This window comes from Canis lupus, chromosome 15, assembly GCF_011100685.1.
Source record: "Canis lupus familiaris isolate Mischka breed German Shepherd chromosome 15, alternate assembly UU_Cfam_GSD_1.0, whole genome shotgun sequence".
NCBI classification, from domain to species: domain Eukaryota; kingdom Metazoa; phylum Chordata; class Mammalia; order Carnivora; family Canidae; genus Canis; species Canis lupus.
The window spans coordinates 44,484,666-44,505,750 of record NC_049236.1 but is presented as its reverse complement, the minus strand read 5'-3'; the positions used below and the strand labels follow the sequence as shown (position 1 = coordinate 44,505,750).

The following is a 21,085-nucleotide window of genomic DNA, read 5'->3' as shown; positions in this document are numbered from 1 at the left end:
ATTCTGAAATAATTATACCATTTTGGTAATTTGTTATACTATTTTGGCATACATTTCTAAAATCTCATGGGAAGTTTTCTTTTCTAATACTCTTTCTATTCTAGGATTGAACACAAAAAAACAAATGTGATGGTTTGTTAATAGCTAATCATAACTGATATTTTTTTTCATAACTGATATTATTGAGCCTTTTTATGGCCATTATGCTGTTATCATAATACTAATTGTTCCTCCCAACATTCCTATGAGATAGATACCACTGGTGTCCACATACTTATCAGGAAACGGAGACTCAAGGAGATTAACCAAAGTGCCCAAGATCGTATCATAATGAGTAAGAAACCCAGGGCTTGAGTTCTTATAATTGACTACAGTCTCCACATAATTAATCATTGGTGTTTACTAGGTCTAATTTTGATGTGCATTAACTAAAGTCATAGGATTGTTTCAGATCCCCCAACTATTATGACTCTCCAATTTCAGTGCTCTCTCTATAAAATGTGCTGTAATGGTACCCTGTCTTCCTCTATGTGGCAGGTTTTCTAATGTTATACACAATTCCACCACATGATGGTGCCAATGAAGTGAGAAGCCTTGTGCTGCCGGTAATTGACAGAGGCTCAGACCTAAATACAAATGTCAACAGAAAATAATTAAAGGTGTTAAAAAATAAGATTTAAAAAAAAATCGGCCACAAAGAATTACAGTCTAGAATATCTCTTTAAAACATAAGGAATGAAAAGATCATAACTATAAAAAGGCTAAGAGTAACTGACTCATAAAAGTTAAAAATAAAGATAAAAGATGAGCCTTTGTATTCATAAAGAAGTATGTGGGACAGATGTCAGAGACTTCCCACAGGAAGGAAAACACCAAAGGAAATGAATTAAATGAGAGCAGGTGACTTACAAAAGAAAAAAGAAAAGAAAAGAAAAAAAGAGACCAGCTGTATAGTGATGCAGCTCCAGGGTCAAATGGATAAGTGTTCCAGTAAGATTCCACAGTAAGTGCAAATGCGGTAGCAAAAGCCAGTGAGTAAGGATTTTAGAGAACCTTTTAATAGACATCACTATTTCTTTCTCTAGCCAAGATAAGTATTACTATTTTTTTCTCTGCAATATCAAAGATACAACTTACTGTGGAAGGAAGAAGCATTATTTTTCAGAAATTTATTGAAGCAAATCTGTATACATCCTGTTAATTACAGCTATTCCAGTGATGCTATATGTGATCTCTGGACAATCAGCATCACTTGAAGTTGTTATAAGTGCAAATTCTTCGGCTGCATCCCAGACTGAATCTGAAACTCTGGGCACGGGGCTCTCCCAGTGCTTCTGATGCACCCAAAAGATTGAAGTCCAGCTGTATCACTTAAGAAAAACAAAGAAAAGAAGAAATCCATCAAAGTATTATTCATACAGAGATATTGAAAATTATAACATTAAAAGAATATTAAGTAAATAATGAAATGTTATCAGGGCATTTAAGCAATTCTGATAGTTTTTAATAATGAAAAATAAATATAATAGTGGAAAATTCAGTATACAAATAGTGGAAAATTCAAAATACAAAATTGATCTCAATTATGTAAAAATAGTTCTGGAAAAAATAGAAGGAAACAAGCAAGACCAGTTAACAAGGGTTGCCTTGGAGTGATAGGATTATATGCATCTTTCTTTCTGCTTCTTTATACTACAGATGCTGTTTTCAAAATTTCTATGAGAAGCCATTTTACAAAAAAACCCAATCCTATCAATATAATGATTTAAACAACTTTAAAAAACCTTAGACTTTCCAAAGTCAAAATACTATTTACAGATTATATTCTTGCCCATTTGTTTCTCTATATATGGTTAATTAGGGAAAAGTTGACATAGCGACAGCCTAAAGCATAAAGAAGAAATGTACTTATGTTGCTTACTGGAGAGACAACACACAGAAAGATCATAGAGTTGATGTATTCAGTGTTGAAAGTGGTACAGGAAGTAAAAATTTGAGAGAGAAAATAATCCTTTTACATACACTAACCAAGAGCTTTACTCTTTTAAGTATCATTACTTAAAGTATTAAGCATTCTAAAGTAATGTAAAGGAAAATGTCTTCAAATTTAAGAGAACAGGTTTAAACATCTTACTCCCAAAAAGCTGCTTATTTTGTCCCTATGTCATCTGAATTAATGGCCTGACAAATCAAGTAGGGGGAAAAAAATCCCTCATATGACTATAATTTTAAAGATTAATATCTATGTGTATAAATATCTTGAATGCTAGACCCTACATATGATTCTTTTTTTTGACAAGCACTTGTAAAATATATGTTGAAATTGATAAATATATTAGGCCACAAAAACTCAGTAAATTTCATTTATTTATTTATATTTTTTTAGTAAATTTTTTTTTAAATCTGAAACTAAACAGGCCACACTCTCTAAAAAATAATAAAATACAATCAAAATCAATAATAAATGATCAAACAAGAGGGGGAAGAAAGGAATTGTTTGAAAATGGAGGAGGTAAATGATTCCAAATAAGTCTTAGGGCAAAAAGGAAATCAAAACTACAAACCTTCAGAAAAGGAGCATGTGAACAATAGAACTAATGGGATGCATCCAAAGTTGAAGTCAAAATGACATTTATTAATTAAATATTCTCATTACTCATTACTTAAAAAAGAAAACTTGAGGTACTCAACTCAATAAGTTAGGAAGAATTTTTTAAAAAAATAATAAGAAAGCAAATAAAAATAAAAACAGAAATTAAATAACTATGAAATAAGAACTATTAGACATATAAGTGGACCAAGTTGTTTCGTTGGAGGAAAAGTACTATAAAAATGTCCTGGGAATTTCTTATTAAACCCCCCCCCCCCCACACACACACACTAATACATTAAGAATGAGGAAGGGGATAGAAACACAAGTTGAACATACTTTTTTAAATTATAAAATAAGACCTACCTTTCTAATCATATGGCAGGCTACACTATACAGGCCAACCCTCCCAGCTGGAAGGAAGGACAACTTAAAATAGTGAGTTACACAAAAAGTAAGTTCTTAAAAGCAACACAGATCTGATGAGACTGTAAGGAATTTCTGGGCCAAAATCAAAATAGAGAAGGACCCCTCAGATGTTAGCAGAGCACTTCAGTTGCTTTCCCCTTAAGAGCATTTGCTAAATTAAGCAAACTTCCACTTTATTTATTTATTTTAAATGTTTTATTTATTTAGCCATGAGAGACACACAGAGAGAGAGAGAGAGGCAGAGACAGAAGCAGGCTCCCTACTGGGAGCCCGATGTGAGACTTGATCTGGTAACCCCTGGATCATGCCCTGAGCCAAAGGCAGGGCCCAAAAGCTGAGCCACTCAGGCATCCCAAAAACTTTCACTTTAGTGACCTTGTAGAGTGTGGACAACAGAAATCAAAGCCCAGGTGAAGATCTAAAAGGAAACCCTTTAAAGTCAAGATACCCAAGGATATTCCCTCAATCTAAGGACGAATCAAAAGTTAACCTACCCCAGTTGTGCAGGAAGGTTGCCTGAGCTCTAAGCAGAGCAGGGATGGGAAATAAAAACCATCCCTGAGATGTTTTAACCAGATAAATGCTTCAGGAGCTTGCAAATCATAGTATATCACCAAGATGGTTCCAAAACCTTTAAGCTGTTTTTCAATTGATAGTGTTCTGTACCAGGCAGAGACAAAGATATCAGCATTCTAGGCCTGTAGGAATCCTTAAAAATAATTTTCCAAGGGAAAACAAAAAGCAGGTCACAGTCAAAAGTAACCAAGTGCCACAGGGAAATCACCAAGAAGAAAAACCAGAAGAAACAACAAACTGCAGAAACAAAAAACATATATTGAATTTAGCTATTCAAATTTTTCAGGGACAGATAATACAATTACTATGCTTACTTACTATGTTTTAAAAAATAAAAAACAAGCTTAAAATATTTTTGGAGAACAGGAAACTATAAAATATAAGCTAGCATGTTTGCAAGAGAACAAAACAGAACTTGTAAAAATAAAAAATAATTAAAATAAAAAACTCAATGGAGATTTAACAACATAAAGAAATAGTTGAAAAAAGAGTTAATGCATTTGAAGATAGGTAAGAAGAAATCATTCCTAATGCAGAGATACAAAGAGGTGTTAAGTATGAACAAGAGTTTATGTAACATGGAGCTTAGAGTAGTAAAGTCTACTACACATCTAATAATAGTTCCAATTAAAGAGGAAAGAAAAAGAGATGAGGCATAGATAATGGCTGAGAATTTTCCAGAAGTACCCAAAACACTAAAAATAAACCTCCACCTGGAAACACAGTGTAACTGTAGAAAGCAAAACTTAAGATTTTAAAGGAAGCTAGAAGGAAAAAAAAAAAAGGACATTATATTCAAAAGATTTTCAGTTAGATTGACAGCAAATGATGAAAGCCAGTAGATAGTGAAATATCTTTAATATGTTGAAAGAAAGTCACTGCTAATCTAAAATCATACATCCAGTAAACATTTTTAAACAAAAAATATAGGTTACCACCAGTGCAAAAATCCCAAAAAAGAAATTACAAGATACAACTTTGACTGAAGGAAAATGATCTGAAAGGAAGAGTCTGATAGGCAAAAGGAAATAAAGGGCAGAGGAAAGGCCAAATGGTATGAGTAAATGTGAACAAGTATTGCACGTTTCAAACAAAAAATAATAGTGTTTAGTGGAATGAAAAATTACTTAGACTTAAAATCTATTAAAATAATGAAATGTTATTTGGGCACAAAAAGTAAATGGATTTAAAAGTGTTGTAGGTCCTGGTAGATAAATATATTAACTTTAGGTTCCAATAAAATTAAGTATTCATATTGTAATTTCTATGTAAACACTAAAAGGAATGGGGGAAACTGAAGTGATAAAAATGACTCAATCAACCCAAAGGAAGACCTAAATGTAGAGAAAAAGGAAACAGAAGAAATAAATGCAAAGCACAAAATAAAATGGTAATTTATGGGTCACCTGGGTGGCTCAGTGGTTGAGCATCTACTTTTGGCTCAGGTCGTGATCCTGGGGTCCTGGGATCGAGTCCCACATCAGGCTCCCTGTGGGAAGCCTGCTTCTCCCTCTGCCTGTGTCTCTGCCTCTCTCCTCGTGTCTCTCATGAATAAACAAATACAATCTTTTTTAAAAAATGGTAGTTTATAATGATCTATACAGATATACCCCTTATCTAGTAGCAATTACATTTAATGTAAATGGATTAAATACTTAAAAGACAGATTGTGTGACTGGATTTTTAAAGATCAATACTTTTTACAAGGGGCACATCTAAAACATAAGAATACGAAAGTGCTGAAAGTAGGAAAATTGGCAAAATTCGAATAAGTTGTATAATTAGTTTTTACTATTATATAAATATTAATTTCCTGGTTTTGATAATAGTACTATGATTATTTACAATGCTATAATTAGGGAAATTTTAGTGAATGGTATATGGGAACTCTCTTTATCATTTTTGCAACTTTTTTTTTTTTTTTTTTTTTTGAGGATGGGGACAAGATCGGAGAGGGGCCAAGGTTGAGAGGGAGAGAATCTTAATAGGTTCCACACCCAGGGAGGAACCTGACTCAGGGCTCAATCTCATGAAATTGAGATCATGACCTAGGCTGAAATCAAGAGTCAAACACTTAAGTGACTGAGCCACCCAGCTGCCCCATTTTTGCAACTTTTCTAACAGTTTACAATTATTTCAAAATAAAGTTGTACATATGCAAGTCTTATGATGCAGTCATGCCACTCCCAGGTATATACCATAAAGAAGTGTTGGCAGTCATGTCCCGGGAGAAATATGTAAGAATGTTCAGGGGCGCCTAAGTGGCCCAGTTGATTAAGTGTCTGACTCTTGATTTCTTCTCAGGTCATGATTTCAGGCTCAGGAGTTCAAGCCCTATGTCGACCTCTGCTACTCGGCATGGTGTCTGGTTGAGATTCTCTCTCTCTCTCCCTCTGCCCCTCCTGTTTGTGCTCTCTCTCATAAATAAATAAATAAATAAATATTCAAAAAGAATGTTCACAGAAGCATTATGCCCTAATATAGAAAGAAATGAATATGAATGTCCATTAACAGTAGGATAAAAAGTGATATTTTCAAACAAATAAACTGCTACATGGATGAATACTAGGGAGTCACAACAACAAAATATTCAGGGAAAGAATTTAGACACAGAATTTTTATGCTATATGATTCCATTTAAAGTTCAAAAATAAGCAAATTACAATGTTTATGGATACATACCTGGGTGAGGAAACCAAGGGGAAAAAATAGAAAAGTGATTATTTTTCAAGTCACTATCATGGTTACCTGAAGTTGGAGGCGCTTGTGTTTGGGGAGAGGAATGAGGGAGCTAAGCGAAGGTATGGGAAGCTCGGTACCTCTGCCCCGCACTCCGTGTATCTCCTCATCAGGCTGCTCGTTCGTACCCTGTATTGTATCTGTAATGGACTGGCAGGCTGAGTGCTTCCCCGGGTTCTGCCAGCCGCTCTAGCAAATTAAAAGGACCGAAGGAGGAGGTGGCCAGAACCTCCAGTCTGTAGCCAGTGGGTCACAAGCATGTTACCAGCCTGGGACTCACTGGCCACTGGCATCTGGACTGGGGCACAGGATAGTCTCACAGAACTAGACCCTTAACCTGTGGCATCTGATGCTGCCTCCAGGTAGACAGTGTCAGACTTGTTTTGTGTGGTGTTCCCCGCAATCCACACTGGAACTGGGTCTGGGGAACCCAAAAAGAATTGACTTCATTAGAAGCAGGAGGACACAACTCTGAAAGTATAGAGAGGAGATGAATTGATTCAGGACCCCAGGACAGGAGAACATCTGATGCGTTTACCCAGTTTTGCTGTTGTCATCTGACTCAGAGAAGTCTTTTCTAAAGAAACTCTAATAGTGGATAAACAGCTTTGTTCCAAAGAAGTTTTAAGCAAAGAAAAATTAGGGTTGCCAGATTTAGTAAATAAAAATACTGTGTCTAATGCAATATTCCAAATACTAAAAATGTTTTTATTGTTTATCTGAAATTCAAACTTGTCTAAGCATCCTCTATTTTATCTGGCAATCTAACCTAAACCTAAATGCATTTCAGACTTCTAGAAGTTTAATGGTTAAATTACCACAATTATCTTAGAGCAGTGGTTCTTAACTTTAATGACAGATTACAATCAACTAGGGAGCTAGGATCTCAGGGGTGGGAATGGGGCATCAGTATTTTCACAATCAACCCCCACCCCCCACCCCTCTCCCAAGCAGGGAATCCTAATGTGCAAGGTATAGAAAAACTGGATCAATGTTTTCAAATGTTTGAGTATTCTCCAGTTTATACAAAATGCCATAAAATGAAAAATCAAACTTCCACAATAGTTACCATAATCTAATTTAATGTCTTTAAATACATTGTCCTAACTTGACAGTAGTATGTGCAATTTAGCTGACATTACCCCATCACTTTACAGGCAGCCTGTTTTTTTACTACATTTCTCTGGAAACATTCAAGCTTCCTTTCCTCTCTTTCAGGAGAAAAATTGCTAAAGGTGATGGTATAAAAACAAGCAAGGGCTCTTTCTTAAACTGAAATGAAAAGCAATTCAATGTATTTTTTAAATTGTATTTGGTGATGGACTTTTATTTCAAAGTAGAAGGAAATAAATTTTTAAAAAACAGATTATATTAAAGTATGAGAATTGCCTTGAAGCATAATTCAATATTTATCAAATTGTTTGTGTATTTCTGCTGAACTTGGAAAGAGTAGCTTTGGTCTCAGAAGACTAATATTAAACTGTCTATATCTTTAGTTCCCTTTACACCAGATTCAATGTGCTTATTTTGTTTCTTTTCAATTTCACAAAAAAGGGAGACAAGACCAAACTGCTGAATGTTTTTTTTTAATCTCATACACTATTTCAACTTGTTAGAATAAATAAGAAATGTCTGTTTATTTAATTAAAAGACTTCCTTTGGCTGTTAGCCCGTCTTCCTACTGATAGTGAAGGTAACTCTACTTAAAAAAGGATCAAAAGTTGCAGGTACAATTTCCCCTACATTTTCTAGTCTGTTCTGACAGTTCTTAGTAGTATCAGCCAATTTCTAAAATGGTTTATTCTGAGACTTGAAATAACCATTTCCTACCTCACATTTTAAATCATTATTTCTTCCCTAGGGATTATTGATGGAGTGCCTCCAAAATATCTCATGATTTTTGATTAATGAAAATTCCTGATTGGAAAGAGAAGTTACCCTAAAGCCAGGAGTCTCATAGGAAAAGCCTGCTGGTCACCCCAACATGGGTAGCGGGGTACACCACCTGTGGTCGACTGCTCCACTTCACCCAAGGCCAAACTTCAGCCTGGCAGACTCACATGTGATTTATGATCTCTCAGGTAAAGACTCATTGTAAGCACACTCATGAACACTAATGTGTGTGACCAGAATTCCAATTTATTGATTGGTCATAAAAATATAACATTTAGTTGTCAATAATTTTACAGGCCAATTTCCACTTGAGGCCAAATTTCAATCACAAGAGGAGTCAGATGATCTTAGTACTAGCGTTATTGATCTATAATACCTAGTACACCAGTTTCGTTTTAGGGTTTTATCTCCTACACTGCTGATCACCAGTTTTGACTGATATATAGGGTTTTTTTTACACATATATCTAAATATTCCGTCAGATGACAGTAGAGTGTTGTTAGGTAAGAGTACTTTTCTTTATCCCCATGGAGATCTTGTGTTATTAGCGAAATGATGCTTCATAAGCTTTTCTAATGGCTCACTCCAGAGTTTAGTCATATTTTTCTCTTTTCATATTCTGAGTAGCATCTTGACCCTGAATAAAAGCTTCATGAAAAGCTCATTCACAAGTACACCTCCAGAGTCTAGAACAGTGCCCATAAGGCAGTTAAGCACTAATAATAATAGTAATAGAGCGAAGGAACAAGCTAGCCTGTATTTAGTTATTTCTACAATACACAAATGTTATCAGGAAAAAGAACATGTCCTAAGTACCCATGGATTATTCCTCTTTGAGGATCTCAAAGGAAATAGCTCACACAGCACTTGCCTTTGACCCATCAGTTTCAATTAGACCTTGCCGTTCTCACCCACCTACTTTATTATTCTCTCTCATCTTTTTTCGTTTTCCTTCAGCACTTACCACAGTTGGTAGCTTGCAATTTATTTGTGTTTATTTATGTAAAGTCTCAATCAGAAGCTCTGGAAGATAAAGACTGTATGTTTTATATATAGTCTCTATCTACAGTCTACCTTTATGCTTTATGTGCTTCATGATATTTAACAAATATCGTTGATCTATCTTGTAGTTGTAGGAAGAATAACAAATGACTTGGGGATTTTGGATATCAGGCTAGTTGGATGATGAGCTATTTCTGCAGGTAGCCATCCCAACACCTCAAAATCATACCCCATAGGAAAATGCTGCCCATAGGCAAACCACGGATCATTGGTGTTCCTGGCTATCTATAGAAGGACAGAGCAAGGAAACAATTTCATGTTCATTTTGTAAATTTGGAAGTTAAGAATAATTTATTATATTTTATAGAAATCTATTTGCATACTTAATAATTATTGTGTTCCTAAAAAGTTGCTCATCCCAGCTAATATTCCATTCATGGTGAACTTTGCCTTGACTATTGAATTTTATACATCTAAGTGTGCTATTTACATCTGCTAATTTTACATTTTGATTGCATGTCATGATAGCCAATTCACAGGAATAAATCAAGTGCTTAAAGGTAGCTAAGTGTAAAAGTAGTGTTGCAACGATAACATAAACATAATAGAACCCTATAAATGTAAGGTGAACACGAGCCCAATGCAAATATCAATGTGAAACTGTATGCTAGAACAAGTGAATCTTGATGAATATGTGAAAATTGGATTTTATCAGACCAGCAATCAATTTGCCTCTAGTTTCTATTGCATTGTCTGTTACAAAACTTTGTTAAAGAATGGCAAGAAGCCACAGAAGCTTTTGCATTGCTTTCAAAGTACCGTGACCTTTCTGATAAACCAATTGAGTTTTTCCTGAACAAGCACAAAATAATGCTTTCTAATATGAAATTGATAAATTTTGTCATTTAAAGGTGAAGAGACCCAAACAAAAGAAACATTATTCAAAATTGTACACCAAAACCCCAAAACCAAAGAAGCGAATCACACTGTTGCTAAAAAGTTTATAAATCCAATTGTAAGGCTAATGATAATAATTACCATGCCCAGGAAGAAATTTAAATTAGCTACTGGGAATTTCATAATCAAAGAGGGCCATTGTACATCATGTAATATTAATGGCATATAGCACAGAAGGGCAATGTCTATCATGAGTGCCTGCTAGCCGACATTTGGCTTACATTTGGAAAGAATCACAGATGTGCAGAATATCAATCAACACTTGGCAGAAATGTGCAGAAATGTAGAAAAGGGAGGTGCTCAGGGACTTACTGGTGAGTTTAGTGCTCCACTCTCGTGCCAGAGGAGATATTTCATGTAGTTGGCGATTTTTTGTGCCATGATGCAGGCTGGAAAGACACCCACAGCACCAGTAATGTTTTCAACAAGGAAGTGTTTGCCTATTTGGATAAATTGTCCCTTTACCTATTGCTTCATCTCACAACATAGTTGGCAAACATAGTTAATGTGTTCAAACCGTGGTCACTGAGTGTTTACCTTTTAAGCATGCTTTGTGAAGAAACTGGCAGTGAGTACAAGCCTTCCTTTCCACACAGAAGTAAACTGTTTATCAAGGTCAAAGTGTTTAGACAAGCTTTTGAAATCAGGGATGAGATAAAAGCATTTCTTCGTGACACTAGAAATGGCAATTTTAAAAAAAAAGTAGTTTCTTCAAGTGGCACATTTCAATGATATATTCTGTTTTTTAATAGCCTCAGGGATATCACGCTAGAGTGGGAGTTTTGTCATTTTAAATGTTGTCACTATAAGTATTTCTTAAGCCAAACTATGGTATAAATATTTTAATCAACAACTTGATCTTAAAACTTGATTTTTTCATTCATTGGGGAAATCCAAGACAGTATGGGACATCCTTATATGTCATGTTCTCCAAAAATAAGATAAATAAAAGAAAGCAATCCAAATACACTTTTCCCAAACTAGAAAAACACTTTTTAGAGACAAATAAAATCCAAGTGGAGTAGGATTCCATTTACCATCATCTCTGAGGTTGAAACAAAACATTCCAAGTATTAAGTATGGTATGTTCTTTTATTCTAGTGCCTGACTTATTGCCAAGAGAGAAATCAGAACAACTTTCTGGGTGTATGTTTGAGCCATATATTTAGGATTATCAGATGAAGATCCTGAACAATTTTGCCAATTCTGATAACCAATAATTATGGTTAGAACTTCTATTTCAGTAGAAATAGAGTAAGAAAAGACACTGACTCAAGCCTTCCATCTTTTAGAGAACTACAAAAGCCTTGGTAAAAGATTACAAACAGTATCATCTTTTTTCACTGATATAAGATACTTACTACTAATTGAACACTTTTGTTTTAAATGAACCTTGGCAACATACTAAGTGAAATAAAGCCAGATGCAAAAGGACAAATATTGTATGGTTCCACTTATATGAAGTACCTAGAATAATCAAATTCATAGAGACAGAAAATAAAATAGAAGTTATCAGGGACTTGGGAGGCAAAGACGGGCAATGGGAAGTTGGTGAGTACAGAGTTTCTGTTTGGAGTGATCAAAAAGTTCTAGAAATGGATAGTGCTGATGGTTGCATAACAGTGCAAATGTTCTTAATGCCACTGAATTAATTAAACACTTAAAAGTGATCAAAATGATAAATAATACTGTATTTCACCAAAGTAAAAAACTGTTTTATTGCTATTTTAAAATTATAATGAAAACATATTTCAATATTCTCCAAATTGTTAGTCTTATGTGTGCCAACATCCAGCAAGGGATCTGTGCATGCTGAAAGCCAGCTCTGGAAATTTGTCTTATTAGGGACATTCAAAGCATCATTTCTACAGGATGGAGGATGTGAGAACCCACTGGAAATGACCAAGAAGAGGCCTTATGGAGTTAAGGCCAGCAAGTAAAGTTGGAGGTTCTGTGGTTTGTTGCAGGAGAATACACTCTCTTCTTATTGGGGAGATAAAGAGAAATTTAGCATTTGGGTTTCTTCCCACTGAGGACAACTCTGTCCACTGTCAGGCAACAAAACACATTCGTTGCTGTTTGTTTGATAGTTCTGTATTTATTTTGCATTTTAACTCATTAGGCATGTTAAACTGAAAACCTTTGGTTGTGGAGTTTCTTCTTAGGCAAAGTAATCAAAATAAGAGGCCTTTGGGACTTCAAACGAAGAAGCAGTTCTCTTTGAGCTTTGAGCTTTACTAAAGGACAGTATTTCCTGAAGGGGGTCATGGAATATTCATAAGTGTTCCATGAAAAGAGTATTTGTGGTAAGTAAGCAATTGCTGCCATAGGTTTCTTCACTGCAGAACTTCTTATTGCCAAAGTACATTTTGAGACAATGCTGCTGACATTGCCATACGTATTAAAATAGACCTCCTTTTTATTTTTCTTTTCTTTTTTTTTTAATTTTTATTTATTTATGATAGTCACACACACAGAGAGAGGCAGAGACATAGGCAGAGGGAGAAGCAGGCTCCATGCACCGGAAGCCCAACGTGGGATTCGATCCCGGGTCTCCAGGATCGCGCCCTGGGCCAAAGGCAGGTGCTAAACCGCTGCGCCACCCAGGGATCCCTCCTTTTTATTTTTCATGCAGCATTTTGTGGGCCCTGTGATCTGGGAAGCACACTTTGGGAAAGGCCAGCCCTATACAATTGTGATATTGTAATTTATAATAAGAAATACATATGTGGTCTTCATCCCCATTTCTGGCACAGAGCTTCTAAAATCCTTGGCATTTCCTAAGTGTTAAGAGCAATAAAAGTGTGTTGATATGCGTAACAAATTGCTTTCAACCTTATCTGAGTTTATGTTAAGGGGGTGACTTTTGGAAAGTACCAAAGACTGGGGGCTAGTGGCCAGAGGAACCAACCAGTTGAGAAGAGGGTTGATACTTCTGGTTCCATCCCACTGCCTTCGAGATGGGAGAGGAGCTGGAGATTGAATTAATTGCCAATGGCCCATGATTTAAATCAATCTGTGTTTTGTCTGTAGGATGAAACCTTCATAAAAACCCCAAAAAGATAGGGTTGGGAGTTTCTGGGTTGCTGAACATGTGCAGGTGCTGAGAGAAAGGCCTGTTCGCTGAGCATGGGAGCTCTGCCCTTCCCCCACACCTTGCCCTGTGCATCTTTCCATCTGGTCCTGAGTTATATTCTTTGGTAGTAAACCAGTGATTTGGTAAGTAAACTGTTTCTCTGAGTGCCGTGAGCTGCTCTTGCAAACTAACCCAACCCAAGGAGGGGGTCCAGGGAACCTCTGATCTATAGCTGGAGGGTTGGAATCACAGGTGACAACCTGGACTTGCATTTGGCATCTGAAGTATGTGTGGTGGAGGGAGGAAGAGGGATGAGGGAGAGGGAGGGAGGGAGAGGGACTGAACCCTGAACCTGTGGGATCTGGGGTGATCTATCTGAGTAGACAGTGCCACAATTGAATTGTAGAACACCCAGCTGGTATTGGAGAATTGCTTGGTGGTAAGGAAAAAACCCACATGTTGGAATTGGTGTTAGAATTAAAGGAATCATTTACATCACCATTTCTTGGCTTTTCACCCTGTTCTATGTGATCACTGTAGGCTATCATTGGCTCAGTTGCTGTCAAATGATCTTAACACTTTTTGTTATATGGTATGTTTAAATAATCTTATTGGTTTTTTTTCTTATTTGAAAAGCAATGCGATCTTATTGAAGAAAAATTGGAAAACTCAGATCAGCAAAAAAGAGTAAAATATCCATGATCCCACCATCTGGGGGTAATCACTGTCAACAATTTTTAGATATCAATTCAGTCCTCTTCTTATTATAAATATATACATTTATTTACTACAAGAAGACATTCAGTACACACTTTTAAACCTGATGTTTAAATTAACAATCTAGCATAAACTTCTTCCCATGCCAGTATTTGTCTACAATATAATTTCTAATGGCTAAAAACTTCAATTGTAAATACATACATATAATATTAAAATGCAGGTCTGAACTATTGGCACAGACTTTGTAGGCTCAGGAAATACATAGAGGCCTTCATTCATTTTGTCTCTTCCGAGTTCACTTTAATGCCATTTTTAAGAAAGGATTTGGTCAGCTTTTCCTAATCCCTCAACAGCTGCATTTTGACTATTTAGTTAGAGTCACAGCTGATCAAGGTTATGTGTGTCTCTAATACATTTGCCTATAACATAGTTCTTAGATGAATCCTGAAAAGGGACTATAAGGTCTATAGACACCTGTTAGCAATTCACGTATATTTATTTGTGCATTGATTGTCATCTCATTGCATCCTCTGGATGACCAATGGTGGTTAGCAACAGAAACTCAAAGTTCAAGATAGAAAGCGAGAAGAAATGCAAACCTTCTTCCAGGAAAGGAATTTGGCTTTTGAATTGAAATCTGTAGAGAAATCACCCTCTTTTCCAAAGATGATGCTACCTAAGTATTTCCATGTGCCACCCAAAGCCTTATGTGTAATTATGTTCATATTTCAAAGGCCCTCGGAGATCAAAAAGGATTGAGGACTGCATGCTGCTGGCGGAACCACTGTTTTCAGGAAGGAAAGGATGTGTTGGTGAAAGCCAGGGTTTTTTTCAAGGACTCCAGCAAGGACCCTCCCCCGCCCTTGTCATCATGACTCCTCCTTTCTCACCACCTCAATACCACCCATGGAAGTCAGGGTCCAGCAAGGTACTTCTGCAACTTTAGCTACACTACACCTGACCATGAGGAGAGGGATCACTCCTCTGCTAAAACAACAAACTCTCTTAAGTTTGAGGACCTAGTGGATCACTGACTTGAAGCTCCGGAAGGCTAGAGGGTTTACTCCAAAGTAGGAATTAAAAGTAGGAACACGGAAAAGAAAAAAAAAAAAAAACGTAGGAACACAATGGGGGATACTTTGAAATTAAATTCAAAAATGGAAGTGTGTGCCTTTATTTTAAAAATATATGGGTGGTTGATTCGCTTAGTGATCTTATCATTTCTATTTCTTATCATTTTTATTCTTACACCTGAACACTTACTTACGTGTTCAGGTGTAAGAATAAACACAGACTGATTGAAGATGAAGGATCGCACACTTCAAGAAACAGAACTAGCCTAATTCTAAAACCTACTTTGGTTTATTTATCATGTAGAAGTATCCCCTTTCAATTTGCCAAATCACTCAGACCATTTCTAAGGATGTTTCTATGGACTTAGAAAATAGTAACTTGTGTTTCTGCCAACGAGGGTTTTTGGTGTCAGTAAATAAACTCCATAAACATGCACTCATGCACGCAGACACAAGCTTCCATCTAGTTTCATGAACAATATTTCAAGAGCAGTCAACACTACTGTATGTTAACATTTTAGAAACTTTTACAATTTAAAATGAAGCCAGGAGCAGGAGTCCCAAAGGAATACTTAATTAATGCTCAAAAAATAATTGATTGAAACCCCTAGTTAACACATTTCCAAGAAAGAAAACATATATTTGCTGACATAGAGATGTATTTCTATTTTCACTCAAAATGGCTCAACTTACTCATATGTGCTTAGTCATTCTCTTGTCTCTCCACACACTCATGCAATTAGAGAATAATAAGCTCTTAAAAGATACTTCTTGAACAAATGATCCTTAGAATTGCAAAGTATATGTACATGACAGGAGCAGAATTATTTCTTAAGACACTTAACAGAGACAAAACTCTTAATGAAATGTACATATTTTGAGAGACATTTATTTATTTAAAAGATTATATTTATTCATGAGAGACACAGAGAGAGAGAGAGAGAGAGAGGCAGACAGAGGCAGAGGGAGAAGCAGGCTCCATGCAGGGAGCCTGATGTGGGACTTGATCCTGGGACCCCAGGATCATGTCTTGAGCCAAAGGCAAACACTCAGCTGCTGACCCACGCAGGCGTCCCTTGAGAGACTTTTATTATTTTTTTTAATTTTTTTTTTAATTTATTTATGATAGTCACACAGAGAGAGAGAGAGAGGCAGAGACATAGGCAGAGGGAGAAGCAGGCTCCATGCACCGGGAGTCCAACGTGGGATTCGATCCCGGGTCTCCAGGATTGCTCCCTGGGCCAAAGGCAGGCGCCAAACTGCTGCGCCACCCAGGGATCCCCCTTGAGAGACTTTTAGATCAGAAAACGACCCAACAGATCATTTCATTGGACCCCTTCATTTTACAGATAAAGGGGCTCCTGCCCCAGGGAAGTGAAGTCGAGTCATCCAAGGACAGAGAGCCATCTGTTGGCAAAGCCAAAACTCAAGGACTCCAGGCCTCTGGAAACTTCAGCTGAATACTTTCCACTCCTACTCTACCATTTCTTACATGGTGTGTGTTTGAGGAAATCCACGTACGCAATAGCAATATATACACAAAATATACAGTGGCATGTATTGAAAGTTATACTATTCCTAAGTATTGATGTATTGGCATGTATTGATAGTATACTAAGTCAGTTCCTCACAGAAATCTTCACCTATCCCTCAGATTTGGTCAGCAAGCCCCCATTCACTCTCATAGACTAATGTCCCCCTCATTCAGAGCACTAACCCCAGACATAATTTCACATTTACGGGTGTGATCACAAGACTGTTAACTCTGTAAGGACATAGAACACATCTATTTTGGCTCACTATTATATCCCAAGCATCTAGCACAGCATCTGGCACTAATTAGATGCTTTTAAAAAAAGATTTATGTATGTATGTATGTGTGTCAGATTGAGAGAGAGAGAGTATGTGTGTGAACAGGGTGAGGAGCAGAGGGAAAGAAGAGAATCTCTAGCAGACTCCCTGCTGAGCGCAGAGCCTGATGGGATGGCTTGATCTCACTATCCTGAGATCATGACCTGAGCCAAAATCAAGAGTTGGATGCTTAATTTATCCACTGAATCACCCAGGGGCCCCCTAAATAGATACTTAATTATTTATTGAATGAATGGTGATCACTGATGCTAATGACTGAAAAAAATGCTGAGTTAATGTAAACACACACATGATTACATAACTATCTATATGTATATAAATTTATTATAGGAATTGGCTCACATATTATGGAGGTTAAGAGAGATGCAGGAAAGCCAGGGGTATAATATGGTCTAGGTCCAAACGTCTAAGAACCAGGAGCACCAATGTCAGGCAGGAGAAGATGAAGGTCATAACTCAAGCAAAACAAGCAAATTCATCCTTCCTCTGCTTTTTTTGTTGTATTTCGGTCCTCAGGATATTGGATGGTGTCCACTCACATTGGTGAGGATTATCTTCTTTACTCAGTCTATGGATTTGAATGCTAATCTCTTCTGGAAATATCCACACAAACACACCCTGAAATAACATTTTACCAGCTCTCTGGGCATCCTTTAGCCCAGTCAAGGTGACACATAAAACAAACCATCACAAGGATGCATGTCAACACTGGAAGTGCTTCCTTCATGGCCCACTTAAAACCATTCTTAGTAATTCCTATACACACACACACACATATACATATATAAATATATATATAAATATATAGGAACCTCATGTTATTTTGTCTGTGGTTGTATTTCCTGTCCTTCAAGGCACAGTCAAGCCCATTTGCCTCAGATTTGCTTTTGTGGATTCTCCCTTTGACCACATTCTGGCCCACTTTTTGTTGTGTCAGAATTCCACAGCAGACCTTATTCAAGATGGCAGACCAAAGTGCACACATGGAGCTCCATTCTCTCCTTTAGTATAACATTATACTAAAGTAACTTAATGTTAAAAAAAAAAAAAAACCCTCTCAGCAATAAAAAATAAATGGCAAGGGGATCCATCAGCAGATAAGAGAGCTCAACACATTTCTGGAATTCGTGATGAAGATGATGTGTGTTGACCATGAGGCAGACAGGAAGCAGCAGCTGCCTAGAATGTAAGAAGTGAGAGCTAGAGCTGCGGGAAGGGAACTGGAAATGATAGACATCACAGCACAAGAATGAGAAGTGAGGCAAAGAGTAGAAGGACTAATATTTAGAAGCGTTCTCTCATCTCCCTCTCCAACTTTTGCTTGAGGACTGCTCCAGCCTGGCAATTACTCCAAGACAAAGAAATTGGAGTATTCTTTCCCATCAAACTCTCCAGGAAGAACCAGGCAGTGAGCATGGGTCTTAGGCTCCAGAATAAAACCCTGCTCATTTTGGCATTTAGGATGCCCCTAACAGAGTGCCTATGAAGGGACCCCTGCTGGTCAATGAGCCCCTTGCTGACACTCAGAGGGTGTTAGGCTTCTAATCAGCCTTTCCATTGCCTGTTTCTCCACAATGAATGGAACGTAGCGGTTCAACAGACATTTGAGAAAAGCAAACACCATGATGAGAAAGTCCAAAATTAAGAATCAACAACAATAGCTACAACAAACATCTGGAAAAATCTGTAGCAAGGAAGAAAAAAAATTAAACAGAAGATATTTCAAACATTTTCAGAAAACACGGGCAGCCCCAGTAGCTCAGCAGTTTAGCACCGCCTCCGGCCCAGGGCGTGATCCTGCAGACCCGGGATCGAGTCCCATGTCCGGCTCCCTGCGTGGAGCTTGTTTCTCCTTCTGCTTGTGTCTCTGCCTCTCTCTCCCTGTGTCTCTCATGAATAAATAATAAAATCTTTAAAAAAATTTTTCAGAAAACAGAAATTTTGAAAATAAAAGATATTTCAAATTCACTTTGAGATACTCTATCTGAAAGAAGATACATGTCCATAAAATATAATGTATATCTTTAAAGTAAGAATCAGATCCTATAGAAGAGAAACAATCAAAGAACAACAGGCCGAGGAAATGTAATATGATATCTGAAATAAAGCATTCTTTTGAAGGGCTGGCTGACAAAGATGAGTAAATCTCTCAGAAATCTGTATTGGTTTATATTATTCCTATACAAATTGCCACAACCTCACTGGCTTAAAACAACACAAATTTATTACCCTGGAAGTCAGACATTTAAAATGGATCTTCTTGGGCTAAACTCAAGGGGTGGGCAGGTCTATGTTCTAGAGGAGGATCAGTTTCCTTGATGTTTTCAGCTTCTAGAGGCTGTCTGCATTCCTTAACTGTGGCTCATTCTTCCACTTTGAAAGCTGGCAGTACAGTGTCTTCCGACCCCTCTCTCTCATCTGTTTCCCAGTTCCATCTCCTTCTTTGATTCTGACTCTCCAGCCTCCCTCTATCCCTTATAAGAACATTTGTGATTTCACTGGGCTCATCTGGCTAATCTCTCCATCTGAAGATCTTTAACTCACATACATGAGGTTCCTTTCACCATGCAAGGTAACATGTTCACAGATTCTAGGGATTAGGATGTCCCTAGCAAAACCAAAAAAATAATTTTAATAACAGCTAGAACTATCATTGTGACTTTCAACATGACAAAGAAAGAGGAGATCCCACAAATTTCCAGAGAAATTTTTAGAAATCTAAAAAAGATTGGTAAGCAGTCTGGCATCAGTTTCTCACCAACAATCCCAGATAGCAAGGAAAACCTCTACCAGTGCCATCAAAGTTCTTTCTGGGAAATATTTTCAACTTGCAATTCTGCAATCAAACTATCCATGAAGGGAGAGAGTGAAATATATGACATTTTCTCAAAGTCTGTCTTCTTTTTTTTTTTTTTTAAAGGAAATAACTTTTAGTTGAACTCCAACACAACGAAGAAGTAAGCCAACAAAGAGGATGATACAGAATCCAGGAAACCGAAGTTCAACCTGGGAGAGCCGTGAAGGAAGTCCTGAGAAGGTGGCCATCCAGGCCTGCTGACTTACATAGGAGGGGCAAGGGAGACAGTTCCAGGAGGGAGAGCTCCAGAAAAAAGTTGGGGGCAGCATGTGGTAGACCAAAAAATAACGATGAAGACTTCAGTAAAACTTGAAGATGTGATAAATCTTCAAGAAAAGAAGAATTTCTTTTCCTCTGAGGGAGACACCAGCCCATCACTTTAATCTCTCCTTACTTAGAATCATCTGATGGGGGGCTTTGCTTACATCTTCAAAATCCCTTCACAGCATTGCATAGATTGGAGTTTGAATAATAGGACCGTAGTCTAGCCGTGTGACAATATCAAAGCTCTCATGACATGCAGGTGAAAGGAAAGGAAAGGAAAGGAAAGAAAAGAAAAGAAGAAAAGGAAAGAAAAGGAAAAGAAAAGAAAAGAAAGAAAAAAAGAAAAGAAATAAAGAAAAGAAAAGAAAAGAAAAGAAGAAAAGAAAAAAGAACCAGTAATTTGGGTTGCCTGGGTGGCTCAAGCTCAAGTGGTTGAGCATCTGCCTTGGGCCCAGGGCAGGATCCGGGGTTGCTGGATCGAGTCCCACATCAGGCTTCCCACATGGAGCTCGCTTTTCCCCCTGCCTGTGTCTCTGCTGATCTGTGTCTCTCATGACTACATAAATAAAATCTTAAAAAAAAAAAAAAAAACAAAAAACAAAAAAACAGTAACTCTAAGAAAAACAAACAAAAAAATGCCATCATTAGAAGTTATGGCCGGGCCACCTGGGTGGCTCAGTCGGTTGAGCGTCCGCCTTCCGCTCAGATCATGGTCTCAGGGGCCTGGGGTCACAGCAAGTGAGGCTCCCCTGTCAGTGGGGAGCCTGCCTGTCCTGCTCCCTCTGTCCCTCCGTACCCCATCACCCCTCGTGTACACTCTGTGTCCCAATAAATATATAAAATATTTAAAAAAGAGAAAGTCATGGTCCAAATACAAAGCAAACTGCCCTCAAGTGTTATTTGATCACAACCGTAGAACGCCCGAAAGGAGAAGCCGTTTAAAGTTGGCTCCAAAAACAGTTCCTCTGAGGGCGGTGCGGCTGTTGTGACATTAGAACCCAGGGCCGCTGGGCTCTCCGCGGATGCCACTCACACCG

At 37.4% G+C, this 21,085-nt stretch overlaps 1 long non-coding RNA gene across 1 annotated transcript; it reads right to left on the bottom strand.

Annotated features, from left to right (window-relative positions):
- Positions 1–1,154: 1,154 nt before the first annotated feature.
- LOC119869406 lies at positions 1,155–10,621 on the bottom strand. Its single transcript, XR_005370753.1, has 2 exons — positions 10,499–10,621; positions 1,155–1,370 (listed from the first exon to the last, which is right to left on the bottom strand). It is a non-coding gene; the product is annotated as an uncharacterized LOC119869406 (long non-coding RNA).
- Positions 10,622–21,085: the final 10,464 nt, after the last annotated feature.